The sequence below is a fragment of the Penaeus monodon genome, chromosome 7 (assembly GCF_015228065.2).
Source record: "Penaeus monodon isolate SGIC_2016 chromosome 7, NSTDA_Pmon_1, whole genome shotgun sequence".
NCBI classification, from domain to species: Eukaryota; Metazoa; Arthropoda; class Malacostraca; order Decapoda; family Penaeidae; genus Penaeus; species Penaeus monodon.
The window spans coordinates 24,162,160-24,180,234 of NC_051392.1; the positions used below are offsets into that span (position 1 = coordinate 24,162,160).

General features: G+C 30.2%; 1 long non-coding RNA gene across 1 annotated transcript; it reads right to left on the bottom strand.

Moving 5' to 3' along the window:
• Positions 1-381: 381 nt before the first annotated feature.
• Positions 382-2,600, bottom strand: LOC119574864. Its single transcript, XR_005228911.1, has 3 exons — positions 2,394-2,600; positions 2,159-2,244; positions 382-1,527 (listed from the first exon to the last, which is right to left on the bottom strand). It is a non-coding gene; the product is annotated as an uncharacterized LOC119574864 (long non-coding RNA).
• Positions 2,601-18,075: the final 15,475 nt, after the last annotated feature.

Sequence of the window (18,075 nt, forward strand, 5' to 3'; positions counted from 1 at the left end):
TATATATATATATATACACACACACACATACACACATATATATATATATATATATATATATATATATATATATATATATATATATATATATATATATATATATATATATATATACGTATACATACCTGTATATACATGTATCAGTATATAAAGATGTACGTGTATATATATTATATGTATATATGCGCACGCACACGCACACTAACACATATGTATAACGTGATATATAACACTTATTAATTAAGACGTAAGATAACAAAGATGTTATATGGCAAGTTTGTATAACACTTTCTACTATTTTCATGATAATTCATGTGCTAGGGTGTAATATATTTGACATATAACAAAGACATATATTTTATACATGTATTTATTGCGGAATACAGCATATAATCCTTAAAATAGTAGCACCAATTTGGAATCCAGCATAGGAAGACTAAACACAATTGCATCATTTCAAGATAGATATACATCTCCACACACTTGCTTATATCCCTGCATGCGTAAACATATAAATATACGTGTATGTGTATATATATATGGTCATGTGTGCATATATACATATACGCGTATGCATATATATATATATATATGATATATATGCGTGTATATGCACGCATGTGTGTATATACATATACGTTTATATATAGACATTCACATGAACATGCGTTCACTTTCCATTTACGAAATGAGCGGAATTCTAAAATGTTTTAGTATTCCTTGTATACATGATATAGTATAGTGTATTGTACATGTATACTCGAACAGAAGGAAATCATTACAGAGAAAGTGATATATTCCTAAACTTAACGATAATACCTGAGGTAGTTACAGTGCTAGACTAGCATGAAACGCGCACTCGCCCACCGTCAATACGCATAAACATGAGACCCAGTTAGATGCAATACCATAGGGAGAAACTTATAAGGTAAATACAGGAAACATTGTTTTTTATCTTCCTCGACAAATGGACCAACTTTCAACATGCTCTATGTAGGATCAACACACTTACTGGGAGCCACCGACCTTAATGCTAGTATATATGTTGCAAGTCCACACTAACTGGGAGGCCACCGTGTCAACTTAACGTAAGTCATTGACCAAATTTTATTAAACTTCTTAAATGCAATTTCAAAACTAAATTTAGGACAGGATACGAGATAAAATAATTACATGAAACGGGCACAACTAGAACATGTCTATGCGGTACCATCACAACATTTGTTCGGCATCTAATTCAGAGTATTCCTTTTGACTCTATGATTAATGAATTTTAGTAGCAGTATAGGTGGTTGCACATAATATAAAGTAACGTTAGAAGGCTTCTGATATATCCAAAGAGTAACTAAAACTAAATCTTACACTAATTCACGCTGAGGGTTTGCCCAGTAGTCTCCAGAAGGTTCTTAGATTTGTGTAGTAGCTCCCAGAGGAGCTGCGCCGTCGACCGGTTCTTTATCCAAGTGGAAGGCTGTAGGTGATCTTTGCATCTTGAGGGACGGATTCATATGGCCAAATGATGAGTTACTGTGAAAAAAACATGGAATTGCCTGATGATCATCGTATACTTTATGCAACGAAATCTGTTATGTATTAACGAGTGGCTAGCAGTGCAAATTTGTTTTACACTCCACCGCTTGTGTCCCTCCAAAAATTCACACCAGCACCGTTGTCCTAAACTACTTCCCTCCACAATCGTTCCTAACAAACTGCTCACCAAGACCATCGTCTCAAACAAAATTCTTACCTTGTCCATTGCCCCAATCAACTTTCCTCCACCAGTGTCCCAAACAAACTACTCTCCTCCATTTTTGTTCTAAACAAACTACTTTCCTCCACCATTGTTCCGAACTACTTTCTTTCACCATTGTTCCAAACAAACTACTTTCCTTCATCACTGTTCCAAATCACTCTTCACTCCTTACTCCAAACTACCTTTGTCCCAAACAAACTACTTTCCTCCACCATTGTCCCAAACAAACTACTTTCTTCCCCAATTTTTCCAAATAAACTTCTTTTCCTCCAATGGCCTAAACAGACTACTTACCACCAATTATAACTATTCACTACTACTACTGTATGTTACAGAAATCCAAACTACATCAGTCACCAAGCAAAGCTACAATACACTTTAGCTTCACAGCAATACTAAACGTACCTTCACGAATGTTAACGATTTTTTTTTTCAAAGGTTCTAAGGACTTGTTGCATTTTCTATGCGTCACCCACATCCGGAACTACTTGCTGAAAAGAGTAAATACAACATCGTCAAAAAAAGGCTTTCACAGATCATATCAAAGGCGTTATTAATATGGTTGTAATTCCTGTTTAGGTGACAAAAGTAATGACTTAATCCGTAACACATTGGTATACAAAGGGGCATTATTACTTACCAGCAACGGATTCACGGATTCATGGAAAAAAGAACAACTTGTAATTGCTTGTCGAGTACACCCGAAAACACTTAATGATCAGAAGAATTTCAATGTTTGCATTTGAATTGCATCAAAATGACTAAGGTTTGTAATAACAGCTGGTTTAACTTCAGAAGAAATCCTTACTCCTCTTCCTCCCTCTGATACAAGAGGAAGAGGAGAAAGAAACTGAGTCTGTGTTGGTCTATGTGTCTAAAAAAATTAACTTCCTCTTTATGTACTATGATGAAATCCCCGACACACTTCCAGAAACTGGAAGTGTGTCGTCCTGTGTTTTGACATTTCACTTTTAAGTACTGTGATGAAATTTCCGTTCTCTAAGCCCCGCCCACTTTCCTCGACCGATGGACTCCAACGCTTGTCCTCGGAACCTCAAGACTCAGATCACTTTTTAAACCGGAAATTGACAAATGGATTCTAATAATAGCTATTTATTTTGAAACTGGACATAAGAAATTATGCTGAGAATAGAAGAAAATGTTAATAGATGAACATATGGATATGTATAATCATTCCTGTCTGACGAAGTTATAAATTTTCAAGGTAACGTTAGGCTAAGTTACTCGTGGCACACTCTTTTAAAACGGTTATTTCATATCATAGTACTTCATATGAATAAACTGAATTTAGATGAGAAATGCGATATAAAATCTGAATTATATCAAATGGGCGCATTGCTCCATGGAATTTTTTCCTGCTCTTCCTTAAATGTTAAAACGATGATCTAAAGAAAAAACAACAATGAAAATTATTATTAATATTGTTATCATCATTATTATTATCATTACCGTCATTATTAATACCATTAATATTATCATTACTTCCATTATTACCACCATTATCATTATCATTTGTGTCGTTGTTTACGCTATTACTATCATTACTGTAATTATTAACACCATTATTAGTTTCATTGGTCATTATTAACACTTATCATTATCATTACTCTCATTATTAACACCATTATCAGCATCATTACTGTCATTATAATTAACATCGTTACCATCATTATCATCATCATCATTATCATTATTATCATTATCATCATTATCATTATCATTATCATCATTATCATTATAATCATTATCATTATCATCATTATCATTATAATTATCATTATCATCATTATCATTATCATCATTATCATTATCATCATTATCATTATCATCATTATCATTATCATCATTATCATTATCATCATTATCATTATTATTATCATTATCATCATTATCATTATCGTCATTATCATTATTATTATCATTATCATCATTATCATTATCATCATTATCATTATCATCATTATCATTATCATCATTATCATTATTATCATTATTATTATCATTATCATCCTTATCATTATCGTCATTATCATTATTATCATCATTATCATTATTATTCTTTTCATCATTGTTAACATCAGTATTGTTATCATCACTGTTAATAACATTATTATCATCATTGTTAACATCATTATCATTATTCTTTTCATCATTGTTAACATCATTATCATTATTCTTTTCATCATTGTTAATATCATTATTATCATCATTGTTAACATCATTATCATTATTCTTTTCATCATTGTTAACATCATTATCATTATTCTTTTCATCATTGTTAACATCATTAACATTATTCTTTTCATCATTGTTAACATCACTGTTAATATCATTATCATCATTGTTAACATCATTATCATTAATGTTTCTATTGCAATTATAATTGTTATTATCATTACCAGTCATTATAATTATTATCGTTGTCACTATCGTTATTATCGTCATTCCTGTTTGTATTAAAATTATTATTACCATTACTACTATTATTACTATTAGCATGACCAGTATTATTATTTTCATCGTCATTATCATCAATACCCTTAATTATTTATCATAATTATCATGATCATTAATATCATCATTATCAACATTATCATTATCATTACCATCATCATTATCAATATTTTCATTATCATTATTAATATTATCGATACCATTTGTTGATCACTATTCGATTAATAAATGAATAAATATTTTTCTAAGTATTTCTTTCTTGCTTATAAAGAACAATGGTACGACACTGTAGGCCAAAATCATCATTTCTTTGGTATTAGTGAATATAGCATATATGAAATGGATTAACAATTATTCGAATAGGGAATCATGAAATAATCGAATTGTCTTACTAGTAACAATGATACAAAAATACTGTGTACGTATTTATTACAGAAAAATACAGTAGATAATCAGTAGCACCAATTTGGATTCTAGCATATAAAGACTTTTGCATTACAAGACAAACGTATACGCAGGTAAAAGTACATGAAAAGGAAACGGACATACATATGTATAAATATACAAATATCTGTATATAAATGAACACATACACATGAACGCACTTATACAAACGTACATACAATATATATTTCTATATTTGTCTGGATATGTGCGTTCGTGCATCGTACATTGCACATAAATGAATAACGGAATACTAAATCTTGGGGTGGTTTTTCACTTCATCTTTGTACAAGATTGTATTGTTGTGCACACATACATATACAAAGTAAGTGGTTTAATCCCAACTTGAGCATGATAATATTTGTACACACGATAATGCATACATACACGTACAATTACAAAGGAAGTGCTCTAATCCTAAACTTAATCATAATACCCGAGTTAGTTACTATGTTAGACTAGCACAAGACGCGCACTCGCCCACCGTCACCACGCATAAATACACATGGGACCCAATTATATAATGGAGAAATTCACCCGGATTCCATCTTCAGGTCGGAAGATGGAATCCAGGTGGACTTCGAAACTGCAGTCTCATATTCAACAAATCTAGTTTTTGCATTGTGGGTTTTTCTACCAAATATGTATATCTGTATGCCTGTTTATATGTGCGTTCGTACATCCAACATAAATAATGGAATAATGGAATACTACAACGTTCTAGTATTCCTTGGGGTGGTAGTTCACTTCAATTTTGTATACACGATGATGCATACATACACGTAACATAACAGACGGAAGTGGTTTAAACCTAAACTTAAGCATAATACCTGAGGTAGTTACAATGTTAGACTAGCACAAAACGCGCACTCGCCCACCGTCACCACGCATTATTACACATGGGACCCATTACATACATGCTGTAAATTATCATTTTAGTAGACTGATAGTCCGAAACTATGTCATTTTACCTCCATCGACAACTGGACCAACCCTCAACACGCTAACTACAGGATCAACACAATGGGAGCCACCGAACTTAACGCTAGTATATATCTTGCAAGTTCACACTAACTGGGAGGCCACCGTATCAATTCAGACGCAAGTCATCGACCTAATTAAAGACTACAATATTTTACATCTTATCTTAAATACTAATTTAAAACTAACTTTAGAATAGGGACTAAGTTTAGGATAGGGCAGTGGAAAACATAACATAGTTTTGTTTCGTGGGGAAAAAATGCATACTGGTATAACTTATAAAAACATGAACATTATATTAGCATTGCTACTGGAATTAAATTCGGAATATTCCTTTTGAATCTATGATTAAATGAATTTTAGCAGTAATAACAGGGTTTGCTCATATAGCAGTAAACAACGGCGGATGGAAAAAAAAGAAAAAGAAAAAAGAAAAAAAGAATAATGAAAAAAAAAATGAATAGAAGTCTTCTGATGGGTTCAAAGAGTAACTAAAACTAAATCTTATACTGATTCACGCTGAGGGTTGCCTAGTAATTTCCAGAAGGCTGGGAAGCTGCGTCATCGACCGGTTCTTTATCCAAGAAGAAGGCTATTGGTGATCAGCACATCTTGGGAGATAGATTCCAGAAGCCATCTGTAGAAAAGATAAATCTGCCTGGTGACCATGGGGATACTTAGTACTTTGAAGTAATTGATGCATTCACAAATGGCCAGTAGTTCACATTTATATATCATGTGTTTGCAGCAATAATATTAAGATTTCATTATTATATGTATGTTACTTTAATATTGATAATAAAAGTAAGGCATTCAAAGTTCATACCACAATGTGGCTACAATTCCCGTTAGGATGGCTAAAACCATAATACAGCGATAATAGACAAAGTATACACAAAGGATAGCTATTACTTACCAGCAACGGATTCACAACACTATTTACACACTCAAAAGAAATTTTCCTTATCGACTAGAGCTGCAGCACGTAAATATCTGAAGAATTTCGTATTTACTGACTTCTGTTTCAATGTTTACTATTGAAGTGCACCAGAATGACAAGGATATGAAGCACCAGTTGTTATGACTTCTGAAGCAATCCTTCCTCCTCTTCCTCCCTCTGATACAAGAGGAAGAGGAGAAAGAAACTGAGTTTGTGTTGCCCTGTGCGTATGAAAAGTTCACTTCTTTCCCTTCATGTACTGTGATGAAATCCCCGTTCTCTAAGCCCCGCCCACTTTCCTCGACCAATGAACTCCACACTTGTCGGCGGAACTCTAAGACGCAGGTCACATGAGGTCAAACATTTAAGCGAAGCCGGAAATGAGGCAATGGATTGTTAGAACATCTATTTATTTTTTAAACTAGACAAAATAAATAATGATGAGAATAGAAGAAAATGTTAAAAGACGAACATATGAATATGCATATTCATTTCTGTTTTATAAATTTATATATTTTCAAAGTAACGTTAGGTTGAATTACTCGTAGCACATTCGTTTTCTTTTCTAAAAGCAGTTATTTCATACCATAAAACATATGAATAATTTTAATTTCAATGAGAGATGCAGTATAAAATCAATATTATATCAAATGAGCTCATTGCTCCATGGAAAATTTTTCCTGTTCTTATCATATGGACTGAAAACTAGTCATTTGCTAAAGGAAATACATAACGGAAATTTTGAGAGTTATTTTGTTATTATTATTATTGTTATTATTATCATTATTATTTAGTACTGTCATTTTAAAATTTTTAAATTAAACAAATACTATTATTATTAGTATTTTTAAAGTATTTTTAAACCCCTTATCATTATTTTTTATGCCCTTTTATCTTTAAATTATTTTTTATTATTACTTTTATTTTTATTTTTATTATTATTATTATTATTTTATTATTATCATTATTTTAAATTATTTTTATTATCATTATTATTATTATTATTATTATTTAAAATTATTACCTTTTTTAGGACCTTTATTTTTTTTATCATTAAAAAAAACCACTCTTCCTTTTTGATGTTTTATAGTAAAAAAACCCAAAATTGAAAAAAAAATAAATGTCTAGTTTTGAAATTTTTGGGTTTTTCTACCATATTTTATTGTTTTTATAAAATTTTATATTATTTTTGGCCATTTAGCATTATTACTTTTTTTTACTATTACTTTTATTATTTTACTTTTTTTATTTTACTTTTATATTTTTTTATTTTTTATTTTTATTTTTAAACTTTTATAATTTTATTACTTTTTTTTATTATCATTTTATTTTTCCATTTTTTTTATTTTTTGTTATTTTGTTTTTAAAATTTTTTCTTATTATTTTTGGGTTTTTTAATTTTTTTATCTTTTCTTTACGTTTAAATTATTATTTTTAAATCCCTTTATTACTTTAAATAAATTAATTTTATCATCATCCCCATTAAAATTAAATTTTTTTAATTCCCAAAATTTTGTATTATATTTATTTTAATTTCTATTATTATTATTTTTTTAAATATTACTTTTCTTTATTATTTTTAAATCATTAATTCTCTCATCGTCATTATATTATTATTTATCACCCTTTATTTTGATTTTTATTATTTTTTTAATATTTTTAAATATTTTTACATTACTATTATCATGATTAACAACTTTATTATTATTACTGCTGTTAGTATCAGTATCTATATTCCCATAATTTTTATTTTCATTATTCATATTCTCATTATTTATATTCTCAATTTTTCTTTTTCCCAAATTTAATTTTTATTTTCATTATTTTTGGGTTCATTTTTTAAAATTTCTCATTATTCATATTCCCCTTATTCATATTAATATTATTAACATTAATATCAATATTATTTCATTATTACTATTATCATTTTCATAATTAATATTGATATTATTACCTCTATATTTTTTATCATTATTATTGTTACTTTTTATTTCATTTCATTTATCTTTTAAAAAAAACATCATTATTATCTTTCATTAATTTTCTTTATTGTTATCTTTGTTATCATCATCTTTCATTATTTTTTCATACTATTTTTCATCATTTTTTATTATCGTAACCCTTTGTCACAAATCATTATCATTATTATCACTATTATTAATACAATTATTATTATTACTATTATCATAATCATTATCACTATTATTAATACCATTATTATTAATGGCTAGTTTTATGGGGAAGGGGTATTAATTTTACGATGGGGGGACAGCGGATCCCAATAAAAAAAAAAAAAAAAATCGTGGGAATATCAAAAAGAAAAAAAAAATTAAAATGCACTAGGTAGAGTTAAACCAAAACATGAACCTTCAAACATTTTTTTCCTTAAAATTCTGCTTTTCTTTTGAAATTTTATTTCGCAGCATTCCTTATGAATTTTAGCAGTAGTAACAGTGGTTGCACATATTTTAGTAACAGTGGTTGAACATATTTTAGTAACAGTTTTTTTGCAAATTTTTTTAGAAACCCAGGGGTCCCACATTTTTTTAAAGTAACAGTGGTTGCAATTTTTTAGTAACAGGGGTTTTGAAATATTTTAGTAACAGGGGTTTTGCACATTTTTTAGTAACATTGGTTGCAATTTTTTTTAGAAACGTGGTTAAAACATTTTTAAAAGTAACAGTGGTTGCACTTTATTTAAAAAACAGGGGTTTGCACATTTTTAAAGGAACAGGGGTTTGCACATTTTTTAGTAAAATGGTTGCACATTTTTTATTTAACAGGGGTTTTACACACATTTTAGTAAACGGGTTATTGCACATATTGTAGAAAACGTGGTTGCCCCTATTTTAGTAACAGGGGGTTGCACATTTTTTAGAAAAAACCAGGGGTTACAATATTTTAGTAAAACATTTTATTGCACATTTTTTAGTAACAGTGGTAAAAAATTATTTTAGTAACAGTTATTGCACTTTTATTAGTAACAGGGGTTCCCACATATAGAATAAAAAAACATAACGGAGTTTGGCAAAAAAATTTTCCTTTTAAAAGGGGCTTTGACATGTTCAAAGTGATTCACGCAGAGGGTTTTGCCCAGTAGTTTCCAGAAGGCTTTTAGATTTGTATAGAGCCTCCCTGAGAAGCTGCGTCGTCGACCGGTTCTTTATCTAAAGGGGAAAGGGTTTATTGATCTCCCAAATCTTGGGGGATGGACCCAAAGGCCTTTTAATTTAGTCTGTGGGATAGAAAAAATTTGCCTGGTGCCCCAGGAAAATACTTATTTACTTTAAATTAATAGATACATTCAGGGGAATACCCAATATTTCACATTTTTTTATTCAGATGCGTTTTGCACAAATCATGGGCTTTTACTAAAAAAAAAAATAAAAACCCTTGAATTCATAAAAACCTTTTTCCACCCATTGTACAAACTGCTTTCCCCCACCTTTGGGTCCTAAAAAAACTACTCACCCCCCAAACCTTTTCCCCCCAAAAAAAAATCTACTCACCACCACCGTTGTCCTTAATAAACTACTTACCACCACCATTCTCCCAAACAAACTACTCGCCGCCATCGTTGTTCCAAACAAACTACTCACCACCACCACTGTCCCAAACAACCTAATAACCACCACCATTGCCTTAAACATACTACTCTCTATTGATACTACATTTTACCAAATATCCAGACTACACCAAGCAAGAGCAGCAAAACTTTTATTGGAAACTTACCTTAACGAATAGTTTTAATGACAATCCCTTTTCTGACCCTTTTTTTTCCCACCCCAAAACCCCATTTGCTAAAAAAAAATTATACATAGATTTTTTTAATATTAAAAATAAAAATTTGGGGGTTTTTTATAGTTCACAGTGTGGATAAAAAGTCCCTTTTAAGATGACAGTAGTAAAAAGCTAAAACCCAATAGTACAGCGATAATAGAAAAAAGTATACACAGAAGGTAGTCATTACTTACCAACAACTGATTGAAAACAACACTTCATAGGGAAAAAGGATACGTAAAAAAATGTTTGTCGGCTAGGACATGCAAAAAAAATTAAGATCGGGAAAAATTTTTTGTTTTTTGGGGATTTTGTTTTTGCAAATGAAGTGCACCAGAAGGGTTAAGATTCAAAGCACCAGTTGTTATAATTTCTGAAGAAATCCTTACTCATCTTCCTCCCTCTGATACAAGGGGAAAGGGAAGGGGGAAAAAAAACTGATTTCTGGTTGGGTCTTTTTGTGTCAAAAAAAATTAAACCCCTTCCTTTTATTTTTACTATGATGAAATCCCCCCCCAACTTTCCTGCCCAAAAAACCCCCACACTTGTCCGAGGAATCCTAAGACTCGGGTCACATAAGGTCAAAATTTTAGCGAAATGGAAAAAAAAAGGATGAAAAGCATTTATTTTTTAAAGGAATGACAAAATATTGAGAATTAAAAAAAATTTGTTAAAAAGAAACAAAACCATATGGATTTTGTATTTTAAATTTTCCTGTTTCTTTAAGTTATACATTTTCAATGAAAAATTTAAAACAAAAATTGTTGTTAAACACATTGTTTTCTTTTTAAAAGGGCGGTCATTTTTTACCCACAAAAACGTTTTTTCATATAAAAAAAAATTTTAATTTAGTTTGAAAGAGGGAAATTAAATATTATATTAAAAAGGGAAAATTATTGCCCAGGGAAAAAATTTTTTCCGGCCTGATTTTTAAAAAACCGATAAAAAATCAGCAATTTGCAAAAGGGAAAAAAAAAAACGAAAGATAGGATAAATTTTATTATTTGTCAACTTTATTTTTTCATTTTTTTTAACATCTTTATTATTACAATTTTCTCATTTCATCATCCCCCTTCAAATCTTTTATCATCATCACCTTTCATCATCTTATTATCATCATAACGCCCACCATTATTACCCTTTTTTTATTTTATTATTATTACTTATACTGCTAGTAGTAGTTGTGGTTTTTCCTGAAAGTTTTTTATTATTACTTTTATGGGTTATTAATTATTATCTTTTTTTTTTATTATTTTTATTTTATTACTAAAAATTTTACTTTAAATCATTTTTCACATTTAAAAGCTTTACATTTTTTACTATAATCATTATCGTCATTCTTTTTATCATTACCGTCTTTTTACTGTTTTTTCCTTCCCGTCATTACTTTTATCATTACCCGTCTTTACAAATTATCATTACCTTCATTTACTATTATCTTTTACCGTAAATTACTATTATCTTTTCTTCTTCCCTTTTTCTTTATCATTTCATTGTCTTTGCTATTTTATTTTATTATTTTTAAATTATTTTTTTTATTATTATCATTATTTTTATTATTGTCTTGTTTTTATTATCTTTAAATTATTGTCTTTTGTTTTATTATCATTATTATTTTTCATTGCTATTTTTAAACCATTATTATTGTCATTGCAAATTTTTTTCATTTTTTTATTTTCTTGGGTATTATTATCATTATTATTGTCAATGCTATTATTATCATTATTATTGTCATTGATATTATTATCATTATTTTTGTCCATTGCTATTTTTTTTATTAAAAATTTGGGGGTTTAGCGCGGGATACCAGCTTTGGCAGTGGGGCAAAAATGCATCTGCCTCTCAAGTAAGGTAGGGGGGGGGGTGTGAAAGCGTCCCCCCCGTCACAGGGGACCCAACAAGGGGCGTAGGATGTGGTTGTGTGGGGATGGCGGGGACACATGGAAACCCGCGCCCCCACGTACACACAGGCCCTAAAGAAATTTTTATATATTTATATATATATTATAAAATATATTAAAATATATATAGAGGGGAGAGAGAGAGGGAGAGAGGGGGGGGGAGAGAGGGAAAGAAAAAAAGAGAGTGAGAGAGAGGGGAAAAGAGAGAGAGAGAGAGAGGGGAAAAGAAAAGGGGAAGAGAGAAAAGGGGAGAAAAGAGGAAAAGAGAAAGAGAGAGTTTAGGAGAGGGAAAGGGGAGAGAGAAAGAAGGGGAGAGAGAAGGAAGGGGAGAGAAGAGAACTGAAAAAAATGAGGGCTACCCTTCCATTAGCAAAAACCGCCAGGTCAAATAGGACGGGATAGCTCCCACCCCCGGCCCCGCCCAAAAAAAAGAAAAAAAAAGGAAATTTAAAGTACAAGGGAAAAAGTATAAAGGAATAATGTACTTTCTTTTTAACGCACTCGGGAAACCTGCTGCCCAAAAATTTTAAAGGAAAGTTTTTGTTGGTGTTCCCCTTGCCTCAAAAATTCAACACCCTAGGCGCGGGTAAATGCCCGGTGTTTTATTTTAATTAGCAGATCTAAAAAAAAAAAGAATGTGTGGTTTTAAAAATAAAATTTTAAAAGATACTTATACTGCTAGTTTGTAGTACGGGTTTTCCAAAAGTTTCTGCTGTTTTTATTTTCTATTATTTTTATTGTGATTTTTTATTATCTTTATTATTTTTTTCCCAAAATTACTTAAAACGTTTAATTATCACTGTTAGCCCTTTTTCGGGTTTTTAAATATAATCAAATTTTCCCCTTAATTTTATTAACATTATCCTCATTACTAATTTTCATTATCATTAGTAAACATTTTCATTATTAATTGGGCATTGCATTAATTTTTATTATTATATTTAATATTGTCATTGCTATTATTATTATTTTTTATTATATATTATTATTTATTAAAAATTGGGCATTTCATTTTTTTCATTATTTAAATTTTTTATTATTAATATTTTCATTGCTATTAAAATTAAAATTATATTTTTTTATTAATAAAATTTTCATGCTTTTTTAAATTTTTATTTTTATTATTATTATTTTTATTTACTTTTATTATTTATTTTCCCTTACAAAATTTAAACACATTATTATTTTAAAACTTTTTATTAATTTATTAATTATTTTTAAATTTTCCCTGATGGTGATGATGATGATTTCTAATTTTCTTAAATATTATTATTTTTACTATCATGATTTTTATTATTATTTTTATCATTTTTGGGTTTTCCCCAAAATTATATTTCCCCTGATTTGTAATTTTTCGTAAAACTATGTTTTTATTTTTTTTATTCTTTTGATTTAATTTCATTATTTATCAAATTTTCAATTTTTTATTTTATTGAAAATCAAAAATTTATCTTCCCTTACTATATTTTCGTATTTGTTTTTTATAAACTTTATTGTTATTGTTTTTTATTATCATTTTTATCCTTATTTAAAAATCATCCTTTTTTATAATGTTTAAAAATCATTTTTGATATCCCTTACTATTATCATTTTTGGGTTTTTATTATCATACTTTTTATTTTCTTCATTATCGATATTATCCTTTTTTTTAATTATTTTTTGCGATATTATTTATCACAAATTTTTAATTTTTTCTTGACTTAATGGGGCATAAATTGGGCACTATAATTTTTATCACATTCCCCATTTTTTATTAAATTTTTATTGTCATTATCCCTTATGAATATTACCATTTTTCGTTATTATTACCCTTTTAGAATTATTTTCCCTACAATTATCATCGTGAAATTTTCCAAAAAATTTTTATTTTTTATTATTTATTTTTATTTTTAAACGTTATCATTATTATTATTTTCATCGACATACGTCACTATTTCCCCAATTTTTAAAATGTCATAATTTCCCTAAACATTATTCATCATTATTATCTATATTTTTTATTATCATTTTAAATTTACAATCCTATTAATATTAATTATTTAAATTGAATGATCATTATAGGGAAAAAAAAATAAAAAATCATGTCGCTACAAAAACAGCGTGTTATGAACAAAAATATATTCCTTTTTTAGCATATCAAAAACAATGGGAGACCGACACTGGTTTGGGCCAAAAAAAATCAACATTTCCCCTTTGGGATTTTGAGTATAGCATAATGAAAGGGTTAAAAATTCGAAAAGGGGGAAACATTTTAAATAAACGAGTTTGTTTAGTCTTACTAGTAACAAGGGTACTAATATAAAGTTTGTTAAAAATATTTTTTAAAAGAAAAAAAACAAACATATGGGAAACCCTTAAAATTAAAAAGCCCCCAATTTGGAAATTTTAGCACAGGGGAAAATTTAAGGGTAAAAAAATTTGCCCTACAAGACAAAAAAAAATACGCCCTGTATACATAAAAAGGAAAAACGGGGCAACACATGTATAAATGTACAAATACCATTTTATGTTCATACCTATACAAATTTCCTAATAAACATATGGCATATATTTAAATTTCATACAAAAAAGAAATACTGGGAAAGGTAAAAACACTATTTTTTTGCAATGTATAAACATAAGGGGAACCCTGTTTTTTTTTAAATTGGGGGGTTTTTTTTTACGGGAAAAAATGTATATTTGTATGTTGTTTTCGTGGTTCCAAAAATTGCACCCTAAAAAAAGGGAAAAATGGAAAAACAACGTTTTAAATGTTTTTTGGGGTGGGATTTTCACTTCTTTTTTGTTTCACACGGAAAAAAGAAAACATGCACATAAAATTAAAAAACAAAAGGAAAAAGGTTTAAAACCTAAACTTTTAAACAAAATACCTGAGGGAGTTACAAAGTTTTAGACTAGCACAAAACCGCCACTCGCCCCCCCCTTCCCCCACGCATAAAAAATACAGGGAAAACCCCCTTAATACTTATAAAATTGGGCCTAGTTAAAATTAAAAATTTTAAATTTAAAAAACTAAATTTTTAAAAATTTAAAAATTAGAAGAGGGCCTTTAAATTTTGAATAGGACAGGGGAATAATCTTTTTTTTCATGGGAAAATTGAATATGAAAAGAAAAAAAAAATTATACAAATTTATTTAAAAAAAGAACTTGAAAAAAAACTGTGAATCTATAAATTGGGTTAAATTTTGGGAGTAAAAGCAAGTTTTTGCCCCAGATAAAAGTTAATAAAATTTTAGTTTGAAAGCTTTTAAAATCTTTTGAGATGGGTCAAAAGATGAACCCAAAAAAAATAAATCTTACATGATTTTGAGAGGGGTTTTGCCCAAATGTTTCCAGAAGGCTTTTTAAAATTTGTTTAGAGGCCCCCCCTGGGGAAATTGTCGACCTGTTCTTTTTTTTCCCCGAGGGAAAGGTATTGGGGGATTCTGCCCATCTTGGGGGTTTAGTTTTCCCCGAGGCCCCTTCAAAACTTTTTGGGGAAAAAAATTGGGTTTACCATTTGGGGTACATTTAAGGAAAGGCCCAAAAGTTTTACCGCCCCCTTTTCATCAATAACCTTTGAATCCCTGAACCTTTATTTAGCACTCCCATTTTTACAAAAAAAAATTAAACCCCCCCCAATTTTTCCCAAAAATAAAAAAAACCCAAACCCCCACCTATTGTTTCCCAAAACAAAACACTCACCAAAACCAATTGTTTTTAAAAAAATACTACCACCCCCGTTGTCCCAAAAAAAAACTACTAAACCCCCACCGTTTTCTAAACCAAAATATTTAAAACCCCCGGGCCATTTTCCCCCAAAAAAAAAACTAATAAACACGACCCCTTGTCCAAAACAAACTTTCTAAACCACCACCAAAACAAACTATTCACCAAAACCCTTGTCCCAAAAAAAACAAACTTTTTCACCACCCCGTTGTCCCAAACCCAAAATACTCACCACCCCCCGGTTTTCCCAAAAAATACTCCAAAAAAACCCCCGTTTTTCCCAAAAACTTTCTCACCCCCCCGTTGTCCTAAAAAAAAAATAAATCACCACCACCGTTTTCCCAAAACAAAAATTTCCCCACCACCACCGTTGTCCCAAAAAAAAACTACTCACCACCACCGTTTTCCCCAAAAAAAAATACTCACCACCACCGTTTGCCCAAACTACTCACCCCCCAGCGTTGGGTTTAAAACCCAAAATATTCGCCACCACCGTTGTCTCAAAAAAAAATATTTTGCCACCACCGTTGTCTCAAACCCAAAATATTCGCCCCCCACCCTTGTCCAAAAAAAACTATTCGCCACCCCGGGTTTTCCCAAAAATACCAACCCCCACCGTTGTCCCAACTACTCCCCCCCCACCGTTGGGCCCCCCCTTTCTCACCCCCACCGTTGGGGCCCAAAACCTTTCTCACCACCACCGTTTTTCCCAAAACTTTCTCACCCCCACCGGTTTTCCCCCCAAAAAATACTCCACCCACCGGGGTTTTTCCCATACTACTCACCACTACCGTTGTCCCAAACTACTCATCACCACCACCGTTGTCCCAAACAAACTACTCACCACCACCCTTGTCCCAAACAAACTACTCACCACCACCCTTGCCCCAAACAAACTACTAGCTATTGATACTTCACTTTATCAATATCCAATCTACACCAGTCATGCAAGCAACAGCTGCCTAACTCATTTTGCGGTGGACTTACCTTAGCAAATGAATATGCGACACGCCTTTTTGTGTCTGCTGAAAAAAAATGTATGTTACTTTAACATTGATAATAAAAGTAAGGCATTCAAAGTTCATACTACAATGTGGCTACAATTCCTGTTAGGATGACAGTAGTAATAGCTAAATCCATAATACAGCGAGGGTAGTTATTACTTACCACCAACGGATTCACAACTCTCCATTTACACATTCAACAAAAGAAATTTTCTTGTCGACTAGAGCTGCAGCACGCAAAGATCTTAAGAATTCCGTATTTACTGACTTCTTATGTTTCAATGCTATTGAAGTGCACCAGAATGATTTGAAGCACCAGTTGTTATAACTACTGAAGAAATCCTTCCTCCTCTTCCTCTCTCTGATACAAGAGGAAGAGGAGAAAGAAACTGAGTCTGTGTTGCCCTGAAAATTTCATTTCTTTCCCTTTATGTACTGTGATGAAATCCCCGTTCTCTAAGCCCCGCCCACTTTCCTCGACCAATGAACTCCACACTTGTCGGCGGAACTCTAAGACGCAGGTCACATGAGGTCAAGCATTTAAGCGAAACCGGAAATGAAGCAATGGGATGTTAGAACAGCTATTTATTTTTAAACTAGACAAAATAAATAATGATGATTTTATTATTATCATTTTTAAGTTATTATTACTATTATTCTTATTAGTTTTATTATAACCTTATTATGACCTTTATTATTTTTATCATTAATACCTCTATTATGAATAGTAAAACACTCTTCCGTGTTGATGCTATGGTAGAAAAACCCACAATGCAAAAACTAAATAAGTCTAGTTTTTGCATTGTGGGTTTTTCTACCATACTTTTATTGTTGTTATATAACTTTTATTATTATCATTGCATTTACCATTATTATTTTTATTACTATTACTTTTATTACTATTACTTTTATTACTATTACTTTTATTATTATTACTTTTATTGTTATTGCTTTTATTATTATTGCTTTTATTATTATTACTTTTATCATTATCACTTTTATCATTATCACTTTTATCATTATCACTTTTCTTATTATCACTTTTATTACTAATAATTTTATTATTAATAATTTTATTATTAATAATT